Source organism: Phalangium opilio, unplaced genomic scaffold (assembly GCF_054372755.1).
Source record: "Phalangium opilio isolate 3A_F unplaced genomic scaffold, DU_Popi_V2 ptg000031l_1, whole genome shotgun sequence".
Lineage (NCBI taxonomy): Eukaryota > Metazoa > Arthropoda > Arachnida > Opiliones > Phalangiidae > Phalangium > Phalangium opilio.
This window is the reverse complement of record NW_028324158.1, coordinates 5,701,600-5,715,077: the sequence shown is the minus strand read 5'-3', so window position 1 is coordinate 5,715,077 and position 13,478 is coordinate 5,701,600. Positions and strand designations below refer to the sequence as shown.

The 13,478-nt window shown below is 35.4% G+C and overlaps 3 long non-coding RNA genes across 3 annotated transcripts; 2 read left to right on the top strand and 1 right to left on the bottom strand.

Moving 5' to 3' along the window:
- The first annotated feature begins 6,329 nt into the window (after positions 1 to 6,329).
- On the top strand, positions 6,330 to 7,743 carry LOC149690189 (uncharacterized). Its single transcript, XR_016383654.1, has 3 exons — positions 6,330 to 6,454; positions 7,097 to 7,345; positions 7,604 to 7,743. It is a non-coding gene; the product is annotated as an uncharacterized LOC149690189 (long non-coding RNA).
- Positions 7,098 to 9,767, bottom strand: LOC149690188 (uncharacterized). Its single transcript, XR_016383655.1, has 2 exons — positions 9,735 to 9,767; positions 7,098 to 8,556 (listed from the first exon to the last, which is right to left on the bottom strand). It is a non-coding gene; the product is annotated as an uncharacterized LOC149690188 (long non-coding RNA).
- A 253-nt stretch (positions 9,768 to 10,020) lies between these two features.
- On the top strand, positions 10,021 to 11,481 carry LOC149690187 (uncharacterized). The gene is made up of 3 exons (XR_016383653.1): positions 10,021 to 10,160; positions 10,890 to 11,138; positions 11,350 to 11,481. It is a non-coding gene; the product is annotated as an uncharacterized LOC149690187 (long non-coding RNA).
- The last annotated feature ends 1,997 nt before the right edge of the window (positions 11,482 to 13,478 follow it).

The window sequence follows — 13,478 nt, the reverse complement described above, 5'->3', positions numbered from 1 at the left end:
AATATTACCTCTCCGTGTCGAGAAGATTATATAACCTTAAGTATCCAATGAAAACGTCGACCTTTTTGCCCTCATCCTTTACCGCGCTTTGCGCTTCCGCATTTCATCCTTACTCTCAACATTATCTTCCTCCATTTTACATACAAAAATCAAATACTCACAAAAAGAAGCGGCAAAAACCTGCTGGCTCTTTACAACCACTTAATTCGACTTAATATCCAATTTCCAACAACAATAATATACCGGTAGTTTAATTGACAACCTACTAGCATCGAAATTCTCATTAAGAATGGCTCCCGCGGATAAAAAAGGGCAATTTTCAACTAGGTGGGCGTTATCTCATTAGATTTGAAAAATATCATTTTTCTTTTTTACCAATGCCTAGCCGTTTGGATTTTTTTAAAGCAATCTTAGCACCAAAAAATTTTTTGATACAAAATAAATGTTTTATATTCTTATTAAGAATAAAACAAGAGGATAAAAAAGGTCTGTCCTCTCGTAATTGTTTAAGCTTTTATCATGATTACTCTATACAACAGTAACAAGGAGTATAAACCCATTAGTGGAAGCAGAATTTTTTTTCCGAAACAATCTCGCTTATGTTTATCCTCTCTAGACTTCGCTAAAAACGTATTACTCCTACGTAAAATATTAATAGACAGGCAAGGATTCATACCATTAAAGAAGGAGCGCAATATTATCCATATTTTCATTTCATATACAGAGAAAAGAAATTATTATGTTTCTGAGAGGAGCTTCCCATTTTTGATGTTGTTTTGAAAAATATATCGCAATGCTCGGGCCTTGATAGATATAGGAGGCAATGAATGAAATATATCACAATGCACGGGCCTTGATAGATATAGGAGGCAATGAATGAAATATATCACAATGCACGGGCCTTGATAGATATAGGAGGCAATGAAGGAAATATATCGCATGCACGGGCCTTGGTAGATATAGGAGGCAATGATAATCTCTCTCTTTGCACGAGAGGTTTATCTTTAATATTTAAATAAATATAATTATTTTTAATCATTTTAATCTTCAATAATTAACATTAATAATAGTTAAATCGTTTAAAATAAAGTTATACCTATTATCATCTCAAACTTTGCTAATATTGACGTTTAAAGTGAAGGGTACCCCTCTTGCCCGCTTTCTTCAAATTATAACGAAATTATTATGATAAACTTAAATTTCATGATGGGGAACTAAACTTTCGCTATAAACATAAAATCCTAAGCCCGGGTAAGCTCACGTAACTTTCACTATTGGGGTTAGTGAGTAAATTAACTTATGGTCAATCGGTTGTCTAGGGGTTTTGGTAAAAATGAAGAGATGGGAACCAAATTAGGAGTTTGCCAACAAATCATTTAATAATAATACTTAGAATAAAAATAATACGTTTTACTTAACTCTAACATGCAAAATGGTCATGCACACTTCATGCAAAATAATAATAATAAACTAAATAATTGGAATTAAACACTAACATAATCTTAACATTTGGGTAAACCACATAAGGGTTTTACATAGATATTAAACTAACATTAACCACATAAGGGTTTTATAAAGATATCAAATTAACATTAACCACATAAGGGTTTTAAAGTTAAACTAAAAAGTATTGGATAACCACATAAGGGTTTCAAAGTTCGTTTACTAAGAGTTCTGACCACGTACGTGTTTATCATAAGTTCATAACTCTCAAAGAAGTTAAGTTTAGGTGCCTAGAGGCGAATCGAACGTTTGGGTACTTATCGCTTTGTTGATCTCGAGCAGCGTAGAGTTGACTCGGGACTGGTGCTCCCAGGAACGACGGACGGCGCATCGACGGCATGGATTAGTTTCAGGCGTCCTCGGTTAAGTTGCGATGGACAGCCGGCGTAACGAGCGGGTGTCGTAGGGCAAGAGCCCTTCCAAGATGAATTTAGCGCGGTTTAATTGTTCCATGGGTATAGAGTCCAACTTTAAAGTTTTTAAGTTTACGCGCTAAGTCTTTTATTTATACGGCACATCATTCCGCGTAGTCCCTAACCAAAAACGTCCAGGTCTATCTCGAGTCGTGGAGGTCTATAGAATACTACTTTCTATTGTCCGAGTTTGCCCTTTTATGCATTTCGGGTGTCTTGAAAGAGTGATTTTTAATCCAATCACCTTTCGACTTTCTAAGGTCTTCGGGACCAATCATCGTTCGACATTTTAGAGTCTCTCTCTCATCTGGGTTCGTTCTCCTTAACCCTCGTGGTCAGATTTGCTTTCGCGCGTGGTGTTTACCCCGTGACCTTTTGGGTCAGGGAACACACACCCTTTCATTGTGGTTTAAAAATACACTCTTAACAAATAACGTATTTACAATATATATAGCATGACAGGTTAATGAAATACTATTGGCAAAAGGGGTTGACAAACTCCAAGTTTTCGGTTTTTTTTTGAATAATAAAAATAAAATAGGAATGCGCGCGGATGGGGTCTCACTAACCCGAAGAGATTAGCTACGCTTGCGAATTGTAAAGAATCGGGATGGGCATCATGGCCAGTGACGTTCCATTTGGAAAATAGAAAAATACCCGTTGAATGCAGGTGTGCGACCAGCGCCCACCTCGCCTTCTAGCGAATTTCTTAAAGGATAATAACATTTTTTAAAGGGATAGTGGTTTATCAGAATTTGTCTTTACAAAATTTTGGGGTATATATACGATTCGTTTCCATTATAATAGTAAGGAAAAAGCGCAATTGCGAAAACCTTTGGTGGCGATCCCACCTTAGGGAGGCTAGACGTTTCTCGTAACCCTAGCTGATCGCCGCGTATATCCTAAAACCAAACGATGATAATGGAGTAGAAGCCAATGATACAGATTGGTGTCTATGAGGAGTAGACGGAAGACCAGTGGATGGTGGTGTTAGAAGCCAGTGTAAGTGCAGACTGGTGTCAATGTGGGATTGACAAAGAACAGAAGATGGTGGTGATTGGAAGCCAGTATGTACAGACTGTTGTCCAAGACGAAGACCAGAAGATGGTGGTGATTAGAAGCCAGTAAGAACAGACTGGTGTCCGTGAGGGATGGCCAAAGACCGGAAGATGGTGGTGTGAGAACTCAAGTAGAGGAGCCATTTCCGTGACTGTGAAAGCAGTTCGGAAATGGCGAACCCGTTTGCTCCGATACGCAAACTGCGAACGCGGTCACGTGGGTGGTAACAACGTACAGACAGACAGACAGACAGACACGGCCGTTACAGAGCCTCTCCTGGACTACGTCACACGGAGAGGTAATATATATCACCTAGGTTAGAGTGGGATATAGACCGAGTGGGGAAAGGTGAAGCCCCGCCCATTGACATGCGCGGTAACCACTGGATGTTTTACTTCCAACAGCAACACGTAGATGGCGGGAAAATCTACACTTTGGCGCGAAATTTAAAATCTTCGTTTTACAACATTGGTGTTGATATAGATAATGTTAGTTCAAATCTTAATAAAAAGGTGAATATTTGTGTTAAAATATAGATTTTAAAATATATTTCCCACCATGTTTTAAACACATACTAAACAATAAAAGTAAATATGTTTAAGTTCATGAGTTTTGCAATATTAAATGTATAATTATGGGAGTAGTTTGTCTTTAGGATTTAAATTTATTATTTGTTAAATAAACATGGGTTGTAAATGGCCATTTTCGAGTTTCAGAAACACAGAAATGAATGTATATTTCCCAAATAATCTCAACGTCAGGAAATTTATCAGTGGACCGAGCAATGATGCCTTAAAAAGAAAGTACCGGCACTTCCGTCTTTGCATGGTAATGTTTTGTTCCATCAATGAGAGAATATTAGTTTTCTAATAACCAATTCGTTTGAATGTCGCTGAACTCCTACTTAAAGCAAAGCGCGGGTCCAGCGGATCCCCTACATGTTGACTTTCCTTACGAACTCCAGTTTTGGCTTGGTGTAGGCAGGAGGCATTTATGGGTGGGATTTATAAGTGCACTTATAAATCCCGCCCACTAGCCTTTGTCAAGCCAAAACTGGAGTACAGGAGGAAAGTTACCTTGTAGGGGATCCGATGGACCCGCGCTATGCTTTAATTGACTCCTAACACATCCGCACAGCAACTCAAACTAAAGATTTGGGAACTATATTCGACGCTAAGTTACATTTTTGTAGGAACGTCACCAAGACTATTAGCTTATGTCGTCGTTCCTAGAGATTTCGTTTAAATTTTGTAGTCAGTTGAAATCTCTGCGTCATTTCCGCATCTTATATTTAAGCCTAGTTCGTTCCAGGTTGCTGTTTGTAAGTAGAAGCAGTACAGCGTAATTTTATAGAGTTCGGGCATAAATACTTTTTACCTAAAGCTATACATATAAATATGGACTCTTTTTGGCAATCCTTGATCTCCTCAAAATTAATGACTGAATCATATTACTTTTATTCACAAGTTAGTTCATAACATTCTCCAGCCCTTAACTCTATTAAATGCTCTTAATGTTCCTGTTCCTAAACTTTTGCGCAGCCCAAAATACATTTTACAATAGCAGTATTACAATTAGGATGCAAATTCAATTCCTAAACTAGCGTTTTTGATCTTTTTTCGAACAACGTATCTGATGTACATAAAATAATTCGACTTCAACTTATTGAAGGTTACTGAATGTTAAAAGAAGAGAGGGAGAAAAAATTCACTGATTTACTACTTTATTTTTTCCAATTTAAATTTGTACGCGTGACTATTTCATTTATGCGTAATTCTCTTGATATTTTGTATTGAAAATGTGTATCAAGTGTATAATCTCGTGAGTTGTTTTACAACTTTTTTTATACACAATAAACATTCAATTATAATTTTTCTCTGAATTTCTTTGGTAGAAATAATAAAGTAACTCCCAAATGCAGATCAATTGAAGCCCCTATGATGAATAAAAGAATAAACAGCGGAAATGTATAATAAAATTAGATTTAATAACATATCTTGCTTGTTTGTTATCAGGGTTGTTTTTGTGATTTATTGAGGTTAATTCCGGGATGAGGAGAAAAGGCTTTGTAAAGTACGGCGCTTGAAGTTACTTCAATTGGCCAAAAATGTAAATAATCACGATTATGAGATAGAATGAATGTATGTTAAACTTGTTTTGCTTCGGCTATATTAATGCAAAGTTAAGACAATAACAAAAAAAGTTTAACATACATTCAGTCTGTTTCATTATCGTCATTATTAATGTTTTTGGTAACTAAATTGACTTTAAGCAACGCACTTTACAAAACTACTCTCTTCATCCTGGAATTAACTGAAAATTCAGAGAAAAATTATCCTTGAAACAAAATAGCTATTACAAAACTATTATGTCTTTCATCGAAGAAACAAGGCATGATCTTGCAAAGAAGCAAGTGCAGGTATTTTCCAATTTAGGCATCATCGCTCGGTCAAAAAATAATTTTAACCATTTTTTCCCAACGTCGGGATTAATAATATTACATGTAAATCCTTTACTGTTTAGAAATAAACAATGTGTATGTTGTGTTCAAAACATGGTGGGAAATATATTTTAAAATCTATATTTTAACACAAATATTCACCTTTTTATTAAGATTTGAACTAACATTATTTATATCTACACCAATGTTGTAAAACGAAGCATTTTAAATTTCGCGCCAACGTGTAGAATTTCCCGCCATCTACGTGTTGCTGTTGGAAGTAAAACATCCAGTGGTTACCGCGCATGTCAATGGGCGGGGCTTCACCTTTCCCCACTCGGTCTATATCCCACTCTAACCTAGAGTACCAACATTGAACGTTTGGATCTATTTTTTAGAAACCTTTGACCTCCAAAAACCTCTCTTCTGATTGGTTGGTTCGTGTGGAGGTTTATTCGAGGGTCGTTTACTTCTCATCTTACTCGATGCCCACAGTCAAACACTGGTTACTTCGAACGAAGTATACTGTTTGTTCTTATGTATGAACTTTTGATCAAAATATAGTAAAATAAAATATTTGCACACAATCAAAAAATTATTTTTCAGTTTTGAACCACAATGCGGATTATAATTTCCTAAAGTAGACATTATTTTTACCACTAAATTGCAAATTCTCTTAATTTGAAGAGGCAATATCAACGCAGTTCGAATATATAAAGGATTAATCTTAATCATATCTTAACAAAACTTTCTAGAAAAAACCACTGTTAAAGATATCTCATGTCACTCAATACGGCAATTAAAGTGTTTGTTAAAGCACTCATTAACCTTATTATCTACTATATTGATTGTCTGTTAAACTGGTAATTAATTGAGAAATGGATGAAATAGATTAAGATATGAGTGAAGATGATCCTTATAGAAAGTTGGTATAAAAGGCTGCGACAGTTCAGAAGAAAGTCACATTCGAAATAGTTTCTTTATTCAAAAGTTCCATTTATCTATTCTTCACAAATTAAAAAGAAATATGAAAACTATGGTACGTATAATTTTAATTATAAAGAGTAGAACAATATTAGGCTGTGTCTGAAAGGTCTGCAAGAAGCTATGGAGGTCTTTTTTGCAATTTCAATTCGAAAATATCTTATGACATTTTTCATAAAGGCAACCGTTTTACAGTTATTATTACAGTGTTTTAAGGATGACCACTTAAATTTAATTAGCATTGTATTTCAGTTTATTAATTACATTTAATTAAGAGGTGGTTTGAAAGACATTGTCGACTAAAAATCACCCAAAGAACATTGCTTAAAGACCTCCCAGAAACACCCTGCATAGCCTGAACAGTCACATATGATACCCAGGAAAACATAAGCGTCCTAAAGGCACTGGTGTATTTTACTTAGCGAATAAGTACTTTAAGTAAGTTCAACTGATCAATTTCAGCTTCCATGGACTGGTAGTTGATGATCAGTTAGTCAGGACTTTTATAGATGTGAGAGATTTTACCAATAAGCGTTTTCAATTAACTAAGGCACGTTGAAATGGCTCTGGCTCTAATTTTTTGTAGGACGCGTTTCAAAGCTATGCCATTACCACAATTTAGGATAATCTGATGTGGTATTTCATTTTGTACTCTAAGCTAATGTTGCAATTGTCATCTGCTTCTATTGAAAAATAGATCTTAGCCATTGTCGTTGCCACCTTGATGGTAACTGGAAGCGAAGAATTCTTGTCCCTGCATTTGGGATTGCCTCAAGTAGACGTTCACCATGACACTTATCCAGATGTTCATCATGTGGATTACAATCCAGATGTTCATCACGTAGAATACAATCCTGATGTCCACCATGCAGTCCCTTACCCATATGTCTACCCACATGTCGGTGTTGGCGTAGGGGTTAATGTTCATAAAGCAGTTGGAGTTCACGTAAGTTAAATGAAACTAAATTACGCGCAAAATTGTTTAGTTAAGTCCTGCAATTTTTGTCACGTGAAAAGCGTGTAAGGCTATTAAATCACGTGGATTTTGCTGAAATAAGTTTTGAAAAAGTTAACTTCTTACAAGTCTCGTGATATAGCTGGTTTTATATGATGTGACGCTATAGATAGTTTAACCAACATCTCCTATCCTTTTTTAAAGAACAAATACTAAATCATATGACTAATATTTTAAATATATTTTTAGGTTGATGTTTAGGATGGATGATGCGATCGAAATTATTTATACTTTATTAACATTCTTTCATTCATTGTTTTTACGTTCTGTTAACAAAGATATTAAGTTTGTAAAAATAAAACACAGAAATAAAACTGTCTATACATTTATGGAATTCTATTTTTAATTACAATATTGGCCTACAGGAAACAGTTTCAAATAATCGCTTGAATTCAATAACTGAATTTAAAGAACTATTACTAGACATAAATACTTATTCTTCATGGGCATATTATGGATTTTATTAGGATTTTACTTATTCTAGATTCTTATTTGGTATATTTCAATTTCCATTGGTTACAATTGCGTAATACGTTGGGAAATTTTTAAATAATTAAGCACGTTATCCTATAAAAATATCTGCTCAGCAGTTATTCTGGCAGGTCAATGAGTAATTTAATTCTAAAAAAGCTTTCAGTTGCTCGGAGTACCTAAATTTTGCGTGATCATACTCAATAAACGATCCCAAACTAATTCCAAGCAATAATCTGAATGAGAACATCAATATCCATGCTACTTAGAGATTATTTGAAAGAAGAAGGATGAAACTCTGTATCCTCTTAATTCTCCACTTATGTAACATGATTTTTCCCATGCTCTAATGTTCACCAAACTTCAGATGGGCATCGCACCGTGGGAGAGTGAATTCCATAATGCTATGTTCACACTTGCTCCTACTCGTTTGCACTACCAGTTTTGAAACAGACTTTATTAATAGTTCGAAGCTGTTTCAACAGCGTTGGTTCACGCATTAAGATGCTTCTGTTGGTGTTGTGATTTCTGCTTAGGCAGGTGAAAATAACCTTACTAATTGACTGAACGTTTCAGATATTGAAATTTTTCTTTAATTATTTCTATTTATTTAATCCTTAATCACTATTTAATTCAATCAACCGATTTTACTGTTAATCGATCTATTCCATCTAAATTAATTGAAAAAAATACATATCAACGCTTTTTCAAGAACAATTCCTTTTTCCGAAAACACATTATCATGAAATTAATTATTTTCAAGGGACTTAGTGTCGATGCTCAATAACTTGTAGTGCAAGCACCGGTACAAGTACAAATACAAATACAAGAACTTGTACAAGTACAAGTACAAATACAAATACAAGAACTTGTACAAGTACAAGTACAAGTACAAATACAAATACAAATACAAATACAAGCACCAGTACCAGCACAATTACAAATACAAATACAAGCACCAGTACCAGCACAATTACAAATACAAATACAAGCACCAGTACCAGCACAATTACAAATACAAATACAAGCACCAGTACCAGCACAATTACAAATACAAATACAAGCACCAGTACCAGTACAATTACAAATACAAATACAAGCACCAGTACCAGTACAATTACAAATACAAATACAAGCACCAGTACCAGTACAATTACAAATACAAATACAAGCACCAGTACCAGTAAAATTACAAATACAAATACAAGCACCAGTACCAGTAAAATTACAAATACAAATACAAGCACCAGTACCAGTAAAATTACAAATACAAATACAAGCACCAGTACCAGTACAATTACAAATACAAATACAAGCACCAGTACCAGTACAATTACAAATACAAATACAAGCACCAGTACCAGTACAATTACAAATACAAATACAAGCACCAGTACCAGTACAATTACAAATACAAGCACCAGTACCAGTACAATTACAAATGCAAGCACCAGTACCAGTACAATTACAAATACAAGCACCAGTACCAGTACAATTACAAATACAAGCACCAGTACCAGTACAATTACAAATAAAAGCACCAGTACCAGTACAATTACAAATAAAAGCACCAGTACCAGTACAATTACAAATAAAAGCACCAGTACCAGTACAATTACAAATAAAAGCACCAGTACCAGTACAATTACAAATAAAAGCACCAGTACCAGTACAAATACAAGAAAATAAACTTAAATACATTTCGTTTATTTGAGACGTTTTACAACAATCTGGCTTTCCCTCAATTAAAAGTAGTACTATGCGTAAGTGAAACACAAAGAGATTATGGTAACACGATATTCTCGTAAAACCATAGAATTATTATGCCGTTCTGACTCCTGAGACATACCACATATTATAATTCTTTCAACTAAACGTTTTCATCGCGAACTGGCCAATTCCGTTATTTTAAACAGTCATTCCCATCATAAATTTCAAAATGGAACGGGAAAAACTTAAGTGTTTTTGAAGAGTGTACTAAAAGCCACTGTAAAACATATCATCCCACGCCACTTGTTGTTGCACTTAAGTTTCCGTTTAAGCACTGCTAAATTTAATCTGAATTAAATTCCATTGATAACGAGTTAACGGACTACACTTAATTCCCGTTTGATATGCATCAAATAGATTAACGGAGTCAAGATAATCCCTAGAAAGCTAGTATAAAAGAATGCAATGTTTTGAAAGAAAGTCACATTTGAAACCGTTCCTTAATCCTGCAGCTCATCGTTTCTAATCAATTGTTTACCAAACAACAATAAAAATGAAAACTATGGTATGTAAATTTTAATATTAAAAATATTGTCTTCTCTATAACATAATTAAAGCTTGAACAATCGCAAAAGAATCGCGATACAAACCAGGCACCATTGTACTGATGGGCGCACAGAGACTGGATGGTTGTGGAACCACCCTGGTCTTGCTATCAGCTATGACTTTAGCTTAATTTATAAATATGTTGTACCTTGTTAGTACTTAGTTAAACTTTCATTGAATAGTCACCATAAAACATTGGGGAGAAGGACATTTTGCTTACTATTCTCTCAATGCAAACCCATAGCCCCATATATAGTGGACCTTCATACTAAATTTAGCAAATTGGCGAAATTTGTTGTGGTTGAAGGAATGTACAATGCGTTAAGAAGCGGCGTGTAAGGAACTATATTTTGAACTAGTGCATATATGCGTTACTATTTCCCGGAGTAGTGATTAGGCAATGACACGTGACTGTGTGGAACGGCTCATCGCACAGATTCAATGGAAATGCCTATGTCCATTCCCAATGCACTGATAATGCTACGAAATTCAGGCACTCGTAGTAAAGCTCTATTTGATGGAAGATAAGCTTACTATATGGGCTCAAACTCCAATCATTCCATATCCCTTTAATCTAGTTTACGGTCCCTAGTGTTCATATACATTTGTACACCATGATAAAACAATCTCACTCAAATCACAAAGTAAACTAATCTCTCGATTACCAATTTATATTTTTCGGCAACAGATCTTTGCCATTGTTATTGCCACCTTGATGGTCACTGGGAGCCAAGCTGCCGTCTCCGTGCACGTAGGAAAACCTTACATACCTCCACTACAAGTTCGCGAGGCTAAACCCGATCTAGATATTTATCCGGTAGAACCATATCCAGAGGTTCACCACGTCCACCACGCAGTTCCCTACTACCCGTACTATTCAGGAGTCGGAGTGCGTGTAGGTGTTGGCTTAAACGTTCGTAAAGCTGTAGGAGTTCATGTAAGTCAATCAAAACTAAATCGCTCGCGACAGTGTCTAGTTTAGTACAATTTTGTAACGTGAAAAGTATGCAAAGCCATTAAAGCACGAGAATTTTGGGGGCACAAATTTTCAAAAATGGGTTGGCGAAGTCTCGAGAGATAGTAGTTTTACAAGTTGTGACGTAGATAGTGATAAAGCTGAAACACTAATAGTTTAATTATATTTTCAGGTTGGATTTTAGTGTTCGATGACGTGCATTAAATTATTTATATATTATTAACATTCTTTCGTTCATTGTTTTATAAAATTTATCAACAAAGAAATTGTGTTTGAAAAAATAATAAAACTATCTAAACCTTAACGGAAATCTAAACTTAATTGCAACATTGGCCTACTGGACCAGTTTCGAATAACATACATGGTGTTTCTTATAAGTCTGCCATAAATTAAATGTAGTGCACGTTTAAAGGTGTGACTAAGCTGGTAATGTAAAGCAGTTCAAAATATGATAGTACAAGAGTGGACATTTTGAACAATACCTTTAAATATGGAGGTAAACTTGGTACGAATAAAAGAAACATTAACTTCGAACTCTTGAACTGTTACATTTTGTTAAACATACACTCCTGCCACAAGAAGGTTCATTAATGTTCTTAGATTGGAGACTATTGAAATTGTCTAAACAAGATGAGCACTCTGATATGTCTTACTCCACATGTCTCCCAATTTCCTTCTTTTAGGGACAATTTGTACCTCCGAAATTAAATATTTTAGACCCCATGTTCTTGGACAATTTTCACTCAGTCTGACCCAAAGAACACACCCTTTCATTTATGACATCCTTATCGGAACACCCTTTGCACTTTGTTACTGCTGATTCTTCTAATACTAAATAGTTATAATTGCTACTAATTTGCAGATTTAAGAAATACTTTTGCAATTAACACATATATTTCAATTCCCCTTTGAAATCAGCCATTAAATTGATCCCAAATTTACTTAATAAAACAAACATATTATTTCTCCTTGGTCATCAGGGATCCTAAATAAAAATTACCGTTAAAACGTTCTAAACCTTAATCCCCCGAAATGGGTCCTCAAATCTCTAATCCCCTAAAACGGGTATAGGCTACCAATAAATTCCCGCCTTTCCTTTGATAGTGGCTGAGTTTAGAACTTTAGATCAAACGCAAAGAGATTAAGTAAAAATAAAAAATAAAATCTTGGGGAGAGAGGAGAGGTTTTTAATCTGATCATTAAGAGCAGCTGTCGTTTTCCTGCCTAGAGGGCGCTGGCGTCCCAAAGTGCCTATTACCGACGCCTAGCGCCCATTAAAGGGATAGTTTCAAGTGTAAGTAATAATTTTTTGGTGTAAAACATCGTTATCATATTTGGTTCTCGCGCAAAATGTTCGCTATTGTTCTAATTAATGAACGATGCGAGAATTGGCTACACTCTGTTTTGTAGTCCATCTTCCTATTTAGTCTGTACTAAGCCTTTGACATCGCCTCACAGGCATCGCTTTACTAGAATCAATGTCGTTTCACCTACGTCACTTCATGACAAGCACTAAGTAACCAGTGACAATCTTATGATCTTATGGTTTCATCGAGGAGGCTTATTTCTTCGTTCGCTGGAGAATGCAGGATTGCAGGCGGTCTAGTACTATCCCTTTAAAGTTCCCACAACACACCGCCCCCTACTGTTTATGATTTTCATCAATCAAAAGGTTTTTTAGAATCTTCCTTTATCACAATGGAAAGACGCGAAGGCGGTCTCCATACAGCTACCACCACAAAAGTTTTTAATCCTTTTGGTAAAGTGGCACGCGGTTCTAACGTTGATGGGACTTGTTAAAGAGGGGCCTTTGATGGGGGGAAAGACCCCATTATAATGCTTGATCGATTTATTATCAGGCTTTTAAAGCAATCATCGAACCTTTTTTCTTCACAGGGTAAAAAATGATTCGAACTGATGGGTCGCCTATTGTCATGCAAGCGGTACGGAGCTGATCCTTGTAGATTTTATATCATTGATCTAGGGTTTCGGTGGGATGGAAATTGATTTAAATTGAAGGTTTGATACATTTTATTAAATCTTAACAATGTGTGGAACCACGATGGTATTAATTCATCCATGAACTTAACCTTCAACATCCGACTAAAGAGTGCTAGCATATCATTTTTATTACCAAAGACCTACTATTAGAAATTAACTTGTCCAATTTAAGGGTGAATTTGAACCATTATGAGAAATATCCAGTTTAATCTGTCTATCAGTAACGCTCTGATAGCGTTTAGCTTGCAAAACATGATAATAACACCAGGAATTCATACAGCTAATAGGAAACATTGTGCT